Raw genomic sequence first — 13,171 nt, 5'->3', positions numbered from 1 at the left:
CACATTTTCTCTTTCACTGTTGAAGACTTTAGAAACTGGAAGTAATTTACATAGACCTCTGCATGACCTCTTTCCATATTCCTTCAATTCACAAACTTCTCTTGCAGTGCCAATGTCTCTTGGTACTTGAAGATCTTGCATTCTTGGCCCTTTTCAAATTTCTTTACATTTTACTTTTGCCCTCTTTGCGTGTTCACATTTCAATAGTTCATTTTCTTGTTGTTTAACTTTTATTTTCCTTTTGATCTCTGCTTCTAGCATCTTTCAAAAGTTCATAACATTTCAGAGACTTTCGCAGAACCACTCTGCTGCTCTTATGTCCTCTCTTTTAACAATTGCTCTCTTCATTTGCATTTTATCGGTACACGCGCAATCTTCACCTTTCAAATCAGTCACTTTGCCTTTAACATCAGCCAAACTTTTGTTGTGCTCAATAACTCATTGATTTTGCTAAATCAATGTCTTTCATCTTTCTTTCGCAGTTCAAGGCTGTTACCAATGCCTCCTCTGCTCCTCCCCAACTCTGCCGTTCACCCGGGGGGACATGGGCGTTTCCTGACACCTTGGGATTTCTTTCCTCTGCTCGCTCGGCTCTGCTTTTCGAACACTCACGGCTTCCCGAAACTTGGCCAGCTTTCTCTCCTCTCTGCTGCGAATCAGCTGTGGTCATTTCAACTCCAACAGCCTGGTTCGCTTCATCCTCGAAAGAGCTGTTCCTTCACGTACCCAGCCTCGCTCAGTGTGTCTGTGCATGCCACCTTTATTTTCTCAGGGAGACTTAATAAGTGGCAGGTGTACATTATTAGAGCTATGTGCCTGACTCATTACAGAGACAGGGCCAATGCAAGTCTGGGGAGGTAATCCTTCTATCCTCATTCCTCATCTTTCTTGATGCAGTACTTTATCAAGACAAGGTGGGGAGGAATTATGGGATTTGTAGTTTCCCATTAAATAAACTAGATAGGGGTTAGATTGGTTGTGGAAAAAGGGGGCTGCCAGGGGCTTCAATACGAGTCCGGCGGTAACCCTGCCAGTGCTGCTTCTGGGTTGCCGCTGGACTCGTAACACTTTTTCAGCACCAGACTTTGCGCTGCCACTGGGACATTACAAGTCCAGCCGGATTGGGAAGACGGGCGCCGGAAAATGTTAGTCCCCATGCCCATGGAGCCCCATAGGACTCCATGGAATGGGGACACGGAAGCACCGGCACCAATGCCAACGGAGCCGGTGCTTCTCTGACATGTCAGCCTACCGGGACCGTTGCACCCAGAATGTCAGATCTGCAACGGTCCTTGAAGACGGACCACCGCACTTATAATGAGGCCCATGTCTCACCATTAGGTGCTTCTCCCCACTCCCCAAGGTCCCCTACCCAGGTGATCCTGCCTCATCTGTCCACCCCAGGGTTGGGATCCAAAAGCAATGGCTTTTCCCTGGCCACCTGAGTAAGGGATCCCCGGGGACTAAGTTGTGAAACACCCTCTGGTTTTTCACAATACTTTAAATTTCAACACCTTTTTATTATAGGTTGAAAGGAATGTATACAGTTCTTGGGTTCTTTAACCAGAACCAAGGCGTAATTGTCAAAGCTCAATATGCTAGGATTGAAACTCAGAAGGAAAATGCATCGGCCCATTTTTGTAGTAGTATTAAACCGTATACCATTTTGGTTTTGCCTAAAACGCCACAAAATATTTACAATTTAAATTTGTACTGGCATAAATGCATGCAGAATTGAATATAGCTGATTCATTCTAATCCTATTAAAATTTATGTTAAAATGAATCCTTACATAAAATGCTAAAATTGTGATATATTATTATAAGGCGATACTAGTAAAAGGGAAACCTATTATCCATAGTAAATATCAAAATTCTATGTGTGACTCTTAAACTGTAAGCCGGATCAGAATGACATTTTTCAATTGCCTTATCTGGTTTGTGCCCCCTATAACCGGAAATTCTCATGCAAATCAGTGTTCTAGTTCGAAAGATAAAAAGGGTAAAAAGGTGTGTGATATTTTTATTTTCATTTTGCATTTTTTTTGGCATTAATGTTTGTAAAATAGTAAACATTTGCTCACGCACACATCAAACATCTGGACGGATTTTCTCCAAATAAGAAACAAGTTGTGCATAAAGTGCTCCAAAATAAATGCTTGTTGGTTTAATATGATATAGGATATTTATAACGTGCTCCATATCTAGAGGTTTCTAAGCGCGGACACTGGGATCGAACCTGTTGGTTTTCGTGTCGTCTTGCTTCAAAGGCGAGCAGGTTGCCCCTGAGCTATCCTCACGAATTTGGCATAAATCTATCCAGTACTCTTTGTTTCTTGAAATTTAAAAAAGTGCATAACGGAAGCTCAAGGCGTGCCCATGCATGATTTCAATAGCCTTTGTTTTGATGGGACAAGCCCTGCTTTACAAGCCTGTGCACTACCTTGATTTTCAAATAACTCTGTAGGTTGGGCAAGAAATGGTCCACTTGGCTGTGGGTAGCAGGGTTTGTCCAGTCTGGTTACGCTCTCCTCCTTTTCATGGGTTTTGCTTCACTGCTTGACTATCCCTCGGTGTATTCTTCATTCTCTCTCCATTAGTCTTCGGTCCTCACCAAATAAACCAAAGTTCCTGTATGCCAGTTTATGTTCAAGCAGAAACACACATAGCTTTGCATGAATCTGTGTTCCATCTCCCAATTTTACGGACTCTCTTGCAATGAGTGTTTTTGATGGGCATTATTATGGAAGGACCGCGTGAGCGATCTGGGACTGCTCTTCTGTAAGGATTGGAATGTGTAATATGACATTTGTATATCGCTTATTTCCATTTGATATGGCCTCAAAGCACTGTAGGTGAACACCCTCTAAGGACTGAAGTCTGTGGTATGCCATGTTCGTCAGTTTAGTGTGTGTGTGTGTGTGCGCGCATTCTAGCCAATACGAAGGGAGGTAGGGGTGGCCAAGTCCCTGTTGGCGACCCTTGTCGAGTTGACTTGTGGATGGGTGCTGTGAGGATGTTGGATGTTGGGAGAGTATTCATGTACAGGAAAATGATTGTGTCCGTCTAGGCCGAATTTTTGGAGTGACAGCAGAGGTGTTGTGTCTTCAAGTAGCGTATGATTGCAGATGAGTGCGGGTGGGTGGCCGTGCCTACGGCTATCTTCCTTCGACATGGTGTGTGATACGTACCTGTGAGCCCTGGTTGGTTTTTTATTTTGTTGACGTGGCACAGGTCCTGTCCTGCTTTCTGATGGAGTCCTTTCTCTATGTCGCCAATTCATTTCTTTGAGGGACTCATTGATACCCAACCTATTGTTGGGATGCACGTCTAGTGTCCCAGCCAGGCAATCAGGTTCAGGTTGAGCAAAACCTATTGGCACATATTGCGTTGGTCACAAAACCTGGAAAAATTGTCTGTTTGCCACTGTAAGCATTACTGCTATTGCAAATATTAGGGGACTTGGATTGTCAGGCATAGTATTTAGCGATCATGCACCCTTGACATTAAAGGGGAAGTTCGCTCAAACATTTTATTGTCCCGATTGTTCAGGCATGTATTTTTTAGGACACTGTACCTGATCTTTCCTATGCATCAAACCTTTTCTCACTTTTACATATGAGAAAACAACGGGTTGGTCGTGTCCAGTTAAAGTGCCCTCGTGGCAAGAATACAGATCGCCCGCCCCTCAAACTGACATCACTAGAATCTTCCGCCCCTTTTCACAATGCCAATGCACATCACGTGTCTGTGCGCAATCTATTGACGTGTCTCCATGGAAATGCCAGGACGCTTCTTTACTCAACAAGTATAGGCAGACCCTTTCTGAGCAGATAACATTGCTTTTTCAATTGTTTCACTGCATTTAGTTTCGAAAGCCTGTAACTCGTTTCTGCTCTGTTCAGCTATTTTCATAGTACGAAGCCTCGCAAACTGCTACTTACAGTAGCAGAACTGATTTAACTTGGTACTTGTGTTTTATTTAAATATTTGTCATATAATGGCAACAATACAGCCCTACCAGTACAAACCTGAGTTATCCGAAAAGGAACTAATGGAAAGGGAAAGAAGAGGAAGCGATGGGGAAGAGGACGATAGTTGGGAAGATGAATCACCGGAGCATGAGCCTGAGCCTAGTCGCATGGAAGACGTTTCCACCTGGTGTACCTGCAATCGTTGGAAGGTCATGCCAACCGAGGTGGAGAACTGCTGCTGCCAAGAAAACTCTGGATGCTCGGCCTACAGCCGAAGAAGACACACCACTGCTATGCGTTGCCGAGCTGCATGACTTCAGGGCAGCCTGCCTCACAAGGTACGTGTTGAGGATTATGATGGTGCTTATGCACGAACTTCGCAACAATTCGCCCTCACAATCATCAAAGTAACAAGTAAGTGTACTCAAGATGTGATTTTGACCACAGAGACGACTAACATTTCATGTTCTCCTACATTGTCCTAACTTCGACCGATCACTGATGAATGAATTAGTAGGCGAATTTAATAACCTTCTCTCGCTAATTGCAAGTCGGAGTGTTCATCGTTTACGTGCCTTTCACTTTCAACTAAAAAGCAATATTTCTCTATGGCCCAAACCGTGCTGGCTTGAATGGGTGTTCACTTTTGTAATTTGTCGATACTTCAAAGCCCAAGTCCTTTTTTTCAGAAAGTTACTTTTCTAAGGGCAACTATGCCATAGAATTTAGGATGCATTTTTGAGTAAGGTGGTACTTTTCTGGTTCATTCAATTAAAATGTTTCTCTTTCACAACTGGTACAGGCTGGTTGCCTACCATTCATTTACATGGTGGCTTTATGGGAGGCTTGGACTCCACATTCGATGAGTAACACCTGCCTATGTCGTTTGAGCCATTGCGCCAAATTCCCCAGTGACTGCAGACGGTACAGGGGATTTTCACACACTATGCTGCAACCACAAGTATACAATTTTGTGCCATCAACATCACTAATTAGAATACAAATGAGCATATACAAATAGTTGTTTGAATTTTTCAGTGAGTCAAGAACACGCTCAATCGTCCATGAGGGTCATGAAAGAATGCTTGGTGCCCTTTTGCGCTCGCCTCATGCCCATTCATCCCCCATCCAGTATTGATGGCAGTTCACACCTCTGTGCACTCCCAAGGAGGGTGGGAACACTCAAGTTGCCAAACACCATGTGCACCTCAAAGGGATCTGCTGCACAGTGACCATTGTTCACATGTCCTCCCCAGATCCAGTGTTTCCAGACTCGCCTGTTAAAGTCATCCACCCCTTCCCTCCCCAGTATCCATGGCAGTTCGCACCTAAGACCATCTGTCGCAAGGCAGCTGGGTGAGTGTGGATGCTCAAGGTGCCACAAGCTGTTGAATAGCTAGCCTCTGTGTAGCATTGAAAATAAACATTATGCATCATACAAAATTATGCAGACTTTGTATTTGTGTTGGCAATAAACTCTGTGGTTTTTATTAAACATAACCATAATAAACCAAACAAGATTACTGGGTTTGTCACAAATCAACAGGTGTGCAGCGTCATCATAGTTCTGTACTTTTTGGGCACTTGGACTGTGAAACGGGAACTGGCCCTCCTTTGCTCACTAACTGCCCCCATTGTGGGCTCTCAGGTCCATGTTTTGGGGACCTACATCCTGTCTGGTAAGCATTCTTGCACTACCTGGCAGCTTCCTTCCAGGCCCATGCCGCCACACCGGAGTGGGTCCAGGACCACTCGGGTTCACCCAAAAGACCCTTGCTCTCCTAAAGCTCTATTTGCACTCCCTTGTTGCTAGTATGTTTAAAGTCCCTGTATGGAATGATTCCATACCATTTACTGATGGGTGTGTTCGATTTTTGTGGAAACACTTTTGGTCAGAATAGGCTGATCCCACCAGGATGTGATCGTGTTTTTAAGTGGTAGTTTGCTTCTTGACTCTTTGGTCCACTTTCCTGTCCTACCCACAAAGGAAAGTCCCACGATACATGCTGATTTGTAGGGTTTCTGTATATGTTAAAATATATTACTTATGTTAGCTCTGGTCTTCTACATCTTATGAACATTTGTGATTTCCAACCTACCATCTTGTTGACTACTTGTGTCCCCATGCATCCACGCCATGTTGATGTGGCTGCGACTATCCTCAAAGAATGCCTCCCATATTCTGTGATATCCGTTGTCCGCATGGCCAGGCCAGACCCCTCTTCAAGACCCCGTCCTTGCAATCAACTTATGTTTTTGTCCCTTGATTAGTGTTCTGGGACGTTTGCGCTCACCTCGTCCCCATCCTTCCTTTCTCCCTAGTATCAATGGCAGTTGGCACCTATGAACAAGGTTGTACTGGGCCATACGTTTGTCTCGGGCACCAATGAAAACTTGGCACACAGTTTGAAGTTGCTATTCATTCATTTTTGGACACCGTTTGAATATTACCCAAAGGTGAGTATTTTGATGAAAAGGTGATGCAAATTGTGCATTTTAAAAAATATATATTCAGCAACACTACTACTACTAGCAGGATATTGAAGTAACACATCAAACTGGCCCACATGGCTCAAAAAAGTTGGCCACTTTCATTAAAAGACATGACCCACACAAGCATTTTCCATTTGTGGTTCAACCCTGGCCCGACTGCCCTATAGACAGTACAAGCAGGCCCATGCCAGTGCGCTCGCAGCAGGGTTGGGTGGGTGGGTGCGTGGGTATGGCAGATGTGAAATAATTGCATCGAGGCTGAGTGGGTGTCAATGAACATGTCACACATTCATATACACGCCCACTTTTCTAATCCTTTATAAACACCTTGACATTTACCAGGAGAACATCTCTGAGATCTACAAGGTTTATCGTCATAGATCTACCCGTTGGTGGATATCTGTTCCACGGCCACCTGTTCCCCTGCTTGCTGAATTGGCTCATTTGTTCGCCCAAGTAAGGGTAGGTCACCTATTTGCTTCTCTATGTTCATCGATCTCTGCTCTGAAGGTTTCTATCGATTTTTCTACCTAATGTTCATTTATCTCAAAGGCTTCACCACTATTGAATGTTTCATGTATTTTGATCTCGGTAAGTAGCACATTGCATCACTGTGCATTGTAATAGAATCGAATGTTTCATGGTCCATGTTTGAAAGCATGTTTTCTTTTGATGCCTGAAAGTTCATTCAATGTGCGAGTAATACGTTTTTGTGGTATAACAATTCTGTAAGTTATCGCTGTGTAAATTCGACTAGGTTACACAGGTTTTCTTTATTTAAAGGAGCAGATAACAAGGGGGGGGGTTCTGGGAGACTCTCTGCCAGACATGAGTCCTGGTTACAAGAGCCTTACCCAGAGTCTTTAGCTCACTATCTTTCACAGAGAAGACATATCCCAAACCTATCAGTCTTTGTCCTGCCCTGGGGCAGTCCAGCACCGAAATGCTAGGCAATTCTCCTCTGAACAAGAGTACCAACAGCAACCCCAGACACGTGTTTCGGTCTGGTTGAACCTCATCAGTAGGGTGTAGCTGTGCCTCTCTAAGAATAGTGAGCAAGGGGTCCACGTCTGGATTACCCTAGTAATTTAGGGTGGGACCCAAAGTTACATGAAATATGCAGATAACAAAGGAGGTTCCTGGGAGACTCTCTGCCAGACCCTCAGAAGGATATTGATTTAATAAGAAGATGGATTACAAATTGCAATTTTCCAGTGGACGAGATTGAAAGTAGAGCGCAGGCTGTCTTGAGAGATGTGAGGGCCAATCGATTCCGTGTCTGCAGCCTGCACTTTACCAACAATATGTACGAACAATCAAAAGTACACAACAAAGCTTTGACCCAGAATTCTTTGTAACTTGCTTCCAAATGCAATTGTGACTCCATTTTGGCACACGCTGGGTCAGGTGAGTAGTGGACGATGAGTTTATGTATGTTGGTATGTAGGACAGTGATCTGTATAAATATGTATTCTGTATGATCTCTCGATTTATTTAAAATGGTGCATTGAAAAGGTAACTTCATGAACGGTTTAGAGTTTTCAGTGTTTATTTCCATCAATGTTGTATTACTCAAGTTTCCATAGTTACCAGAATCACATGAAATTTAAAAATGTTTCTAGTATACTTTATCCCCGCTTTCAGGGCCCTGTAATAAATCAGTGAAATATGACCCTTGGTAAAAATTTCTATAGTGCACTTTAAAAGTTGCATAATGTTTTTGGTTGACATGTCTTTCTTTACGTGGAGCACACTGATGAAGCACAGACCCTCACCAGTGACGAAACCACCGACACGTCTAGTATCACAATGGTGAGCGCTACCGACTTGCACAAAGTGATATTTTAGAGCGTTAGATGTGGCCACATTTCGAATAATAATTTACCTTTTTAATTGTACTTTTTTATGGCAATTTACTCAAAATGAAGGAGCAAGATTTTGCATCAATTACTTTTCCGGAGTCAACATCAACCTCACTCGCCTATCAAGTAATTATATTGTACTAGTCCTTTATATGTGAATGAACAATAAATGCACGTGTTATGTTTGGAATTTCAACATATTGAAACTTATTATCTATGGTATGGTGGGTTATCTGCACAAAGTGGCATGTATCGGTGTCTGTCTCTCTCTATGTACCATCATCTGCATCTTTTTTTTATTTTATTTTTTTTAGTTTCATTTTGCTTTTTAATCCGTATTAAAACAAGTACTATGTTGAAGGGGGATGCTGGAACTTCGACTACAATCACTTTCTCCTTTGCAACAGGTCCAGAGTATGAGGTATGCGTACTTTCATTCTAGCAAGGAATCTAAATCCTACAAAGGATATACTTTGAAACTGTAATGTATGTTACCCTGCACTGTTTCAATTCTGATTTTGGTTTCAACATTACACTTCCTCCCTAATGCAGAATAGAAAGGAAAAATTGCAAAGCAAACTACTTTTGAAAGCAACATTATATTCACTGTTTTGCAGGGTGATCTCAGATCAAGTCCATGTGTCATCTCGGGGACGTTATCGGGTGACATCTGAAATATATATTATGACCAAATCGCGTACACTGTTTTCGAGGGTATGTTCATATGAATGTTCTAGTTGTGTTGCAGCAGCAAACCTTATAGTATATGGCTCATAATCATTTTAAACTACTTTGTGCGAAAGTGCTCTGTGCGATGAAAGATTTTACGTTTCTGTTTGACATTTAATTTCTTTTAATGATCTACACTCTCTATAATTGTTCCACCCAACAAACATTCAATGCAATTTACTGAGGAATTTGTTCAAGATCTGGACTTCAGTTTGCCCAGTTTGGGGCAATTGTCCACCACCGGCGAGTCGCAAAATGCAGTACTGCAGGATGATTTGCTATTAAAGGAGCATAAATACATTGTATCCGACAGCTGCCTGCTAGAGATTGTACTAATGATTAAATGTGATCATAAATTATGAGGGAACATATGCAGGAGCCATTGGTGAATGTGTCTCGTGTATTACAAGGCACCCACCGTAAAATCCAGGCCAGCTGTGTCCACCTCCATAATACGTTTTCATGGTTTGCTCAACCGATGCTTGGCAAAGTGCCTGCTGGAAATTTACTTTGTTCAGAAGCTTTACTGTTCATTCGATCGACTTTCAGTAAGACTTCCAGTTTCTGTCAATTTGTGGGACTTAAAGGTCCTTGCTAAAACCCAGTACCACAAATATCAGAGGGAATTCTTATTCCTCGCTATTAGTCATGCTTAGAAACTGAAACCGTTGTCAATGGACAAGACCTTCTCTGGCAAACGTGTCAGGCTAGCTGGCGACGGACAGTGTGACAGCCCAGGATTTTCCACTAAGTACTGCACTTACCACTTTCAAAACATGGAAAGTAAAACAATTGAGTTTGGTCATCTTGCAGGTATCTGAATGTACATCGCCTGTGGCCATGGAGAAACAAGGTTTCATTAAATCCATCGAACATCTGGAATCCAGAGGAATGCAAATAGACCTGATGGCCGCATGTTTGAAAAGCCAGGGCCATGCAAGAGCAGTTTCCACACATTCAGCATCAATTTGATGTATGTCACATTGCCAAATCAATCAATACAGTAATTACAGCTGCTGATAAAACCTTTTAAAGTGCTATCAGTCTATCAGCAACCATCTTTGGTGGAGCTCCAAAACTTCTGATGGATCTTTAGAAATTCTACTTGAAAAGTGGCATTCATTGTTGCACCATTGTTCCAATGTACACTCATGGACAGATAACCAACATTTCCACGGGTGTGCACATGTTATGGCATTTTTTAACGCGCCTATACACAAGTGTTTCATGGCGCGCCGATGCAAGGAAGGAGGAACAGAGGGAGGACAGACAAAGATCTTACTAGGCCAAGTGACATTGAGATCGTGCAAGTGCAGGGGAGGGGGGAGTGGGAAAGTGCCAGGGGTAGGGGAGGGGGCAGTGGTGTACATGGGATCAAAACAATAACGAAGTGCGGCCTGCAGGTGGCAGGTGCAAGGTTAAATGCAGACAGCCGGTGTCCAAAAATGCATGTAGGGGGACTGTAGGATTACAGATTCAGACCCAAGTGCAAGGGATGACGGGAGGCCGTGCAGGTGTGCAACTGGGTGGGCAGGGACCTGGGCCCCAAATCAGAGGGTAGCCAGGTGATCAGTGCAGTATTAGACAGGAAATCGACAAGGGAGAGCAAGCGAGAATGCAAAAGCAAAGAGTGAGGTCTTGAGGGGCTTCCGGAACCGGAGATGGTTCTCAAGTTTCAGAGAGGCAGGGAGGCTGTTCCTGAGGGAGGCCCCAGCCGAAGAAAGAGATCTACCAACAACTCGTTGCTTGGAGAAGCGACTGACCCTGAGGGAGTTGGAGGAGCGAAGAGCTTGAGTAGGAAGGTATTTACGAAGAGGGAGTTGGAGGTATTGAGGACCCAGGCCCCAGAAGGCCTTGTGGACAATGCAGATTGTCTTGAATTTAATCCTTGCAGCCACTGGGAGCCAATGAATTTATTTCAGTGCCGGAGAGTTACGATCCCTGGGCTTGAGGTCAAGGACAAGTCTTGCAGTCCTGTTCTGTATGAGTTGCAGAGGGCGGAGAGTAGAAGCAGGCAGATTATTTGTTGCTGTAGTCCAGCCTAGAGAGAACCAGTGCTCTAGAGACAGTGGGCTTCTGGGGGACCTTTATTGAAGGAGCAGGAACGCAAGAAGTGGTTAGTGCCATGTTCCCCTCCTCACAAATCACTTGAGGAGATTGTGTACGATTAAACGCTTTCAAGAGACCTGAAGGGACTCGCTGAATTCTGTCATATTGGCGATCTGTAGGTGTTCCATAATATGTGCCTAAAGTACAGGCCCAACCGGTTGCATTTCGACATAGACGGTATGAAGGCCAGAACAAGACTAGCTGTACTTGCGCACAACAAGAGCATTGGGAATGAACAAGCGAACTGCAGGAACATTCGAGATGCTACGTTAGCATATGGCCCTTACAAAACGAAGCAAACCATGGGTGGCCAAGCCAATATGCCAGGAAATTGATTTTGAATTTGTGACAGATCTGACATTGACTGTGCTGGCCATGCATACTCCTGAAATGGGTCCCGATTTTATTCCTAGGACACATACAATGCCACAAAACATTACAAACTAACCTTGTCCTCCAAAATCGGGACTTGTTGTAAGGTTGACTTCAGATTTAAATGATTTGTAGTGGTCTTCAAAATCTGCTTGCAATAACATTGTTGATATTTTCCCCAATGCCCCAATGTTTGGACATTGTACAGAAACAATCTAATCATTTATTTTTACGATGCATAGTGTTTCAGTGTTTCTTTGGACCATTTGTATTACAATTTCATTAGTATTGATTCTACAGCCCTCTCTCCATCCTAATATAAACCAGGCTGCTCTGTCTGTGCTACCCTGAACTCAGGTAGTACAGCCTTCTACTAAGAGTGGAGTCTTGGACCGCCTCAGTTGAATGGTTTTACTAAGCCCTTAGTTGGACATCCGAACAGCCACCGCTTAGCAGACGCAATAAGTCGTGATTTTTTTTATATGGATGAAGTGAAGGTGCGTCCCATCGACAATAAGTTTGATGAAAGGGCAATGTAAGGGGTAAAAAGGATGTCATTGCAGACATAAAATCTATCCCATGGCTTCAGTTGGTTACATGGATCAAGCCCTTGCATCACTTGCTGGTTTCCCACCGGCACAACCAATCTCTTTTATGCACGAGTATCCCATAAACGTATTTGATGTTGGCTGACTTAGCCTGCACTCCCCAGCTATTCTCACCTTTTGAACTCTGCTGCCAAGGGCACATCCTACTCGAACCAATTATTCATTGCCTCAGGTCTCTTCCTGACTTGTTACAGCCTTCCCAAAAAGCCCCTCTTTTGCTTCACCGGTGCGATTGTGCATTTTGACACCCTACTACACTGTTGAGCATAAAGCTACCCATTTCTTAGGGCTAGAGTAGAAAGTTAACAAACGACTCTGAAAAATGGTCTAATGCTCGGAGTGTGTTAACCAACCCTTCTCTTTACAGGTTGTGGCTGTGTTTTCCTCATGTGTCGCATTAGGAAACTTATTGTACACAGCGGTACAGTATTGTGTGTGGGAAGTGTTTTCGCATTACTGTAGTTTAGTTGTATCAATTGGTCCTGTCGACGATAAATGTATAGATGTCTTTCATATACACTTGTCTAAGAGTAATTTGTGGTTCATTACTGTGTGGGCTTCCGATCACTATCGCCCCTCCTGAGACTTAGTCTTGACCACCTGCCAAGCTACCTAGATTGGCCGGGCTTGTCCAGACAGTTCCCCTGTTTCACTAAACCGTGGGTGGCCTCCTAAACTTCAGCCCATCAGGTAAGATTTTAGAAATCCATATTAACACCCTCCTCTAGCACTTGTACACCCATAGGCTCCTCCTTCCATCCCCAATACACTAGCACGGCTGATTGATACAAGGCCCAATCGGAGCATGTATGTAAATTATTTAGTATGGACACGCAATGTCACCTGTCTAGTAAGGGAGTATGAATGGACATGCATGAATTATAGTAAGCGCTGTGCAATTGAAGGCAGTCCCCTGTTAAATTCACGCAAGAATGAATACAACCCTCTAGGGAAAGAAGCCAAGAGATGGCTTGCAAGGGTAACCAGATTTAATTGTACAGAATACAAAAATATCAGCAAAGGAC

General features: G+C 43.5%; 1 protein-coding gene across 6 annotated transcripts in view; it reads left to right on the top strand.

Moving 5' to 3' along the window:
- SH3GLB1 (SH3 domain containing GRB2 like, endophilin B1) overlaps nt 1–13,171 on the top strand; it is a 479,029-nt gene that overhangs the window by 21,370 nt on the left and 444,488 nt on the right. The window lies entirely within an intron of this gene.

Source organism: Ambystoma mexicanum, chromosome 1q (genome assembly GCF_040938575.1).
Source record: "Ambystoma mexicanum isolate Mex_15411 chromosome 1q, UKY_AmexF1_1, whole genome shotgun sequence".
NCBI classification, from domain to species: Eukaryota; Metazoa; Chordata; class Amphibia; order Caudata; family Ambystomatidae; genus Ambystoma; species Ambystoma mexicanum.
This window is presented reverse-complemented; position numbering and strand designations above follow the sequence as displayed.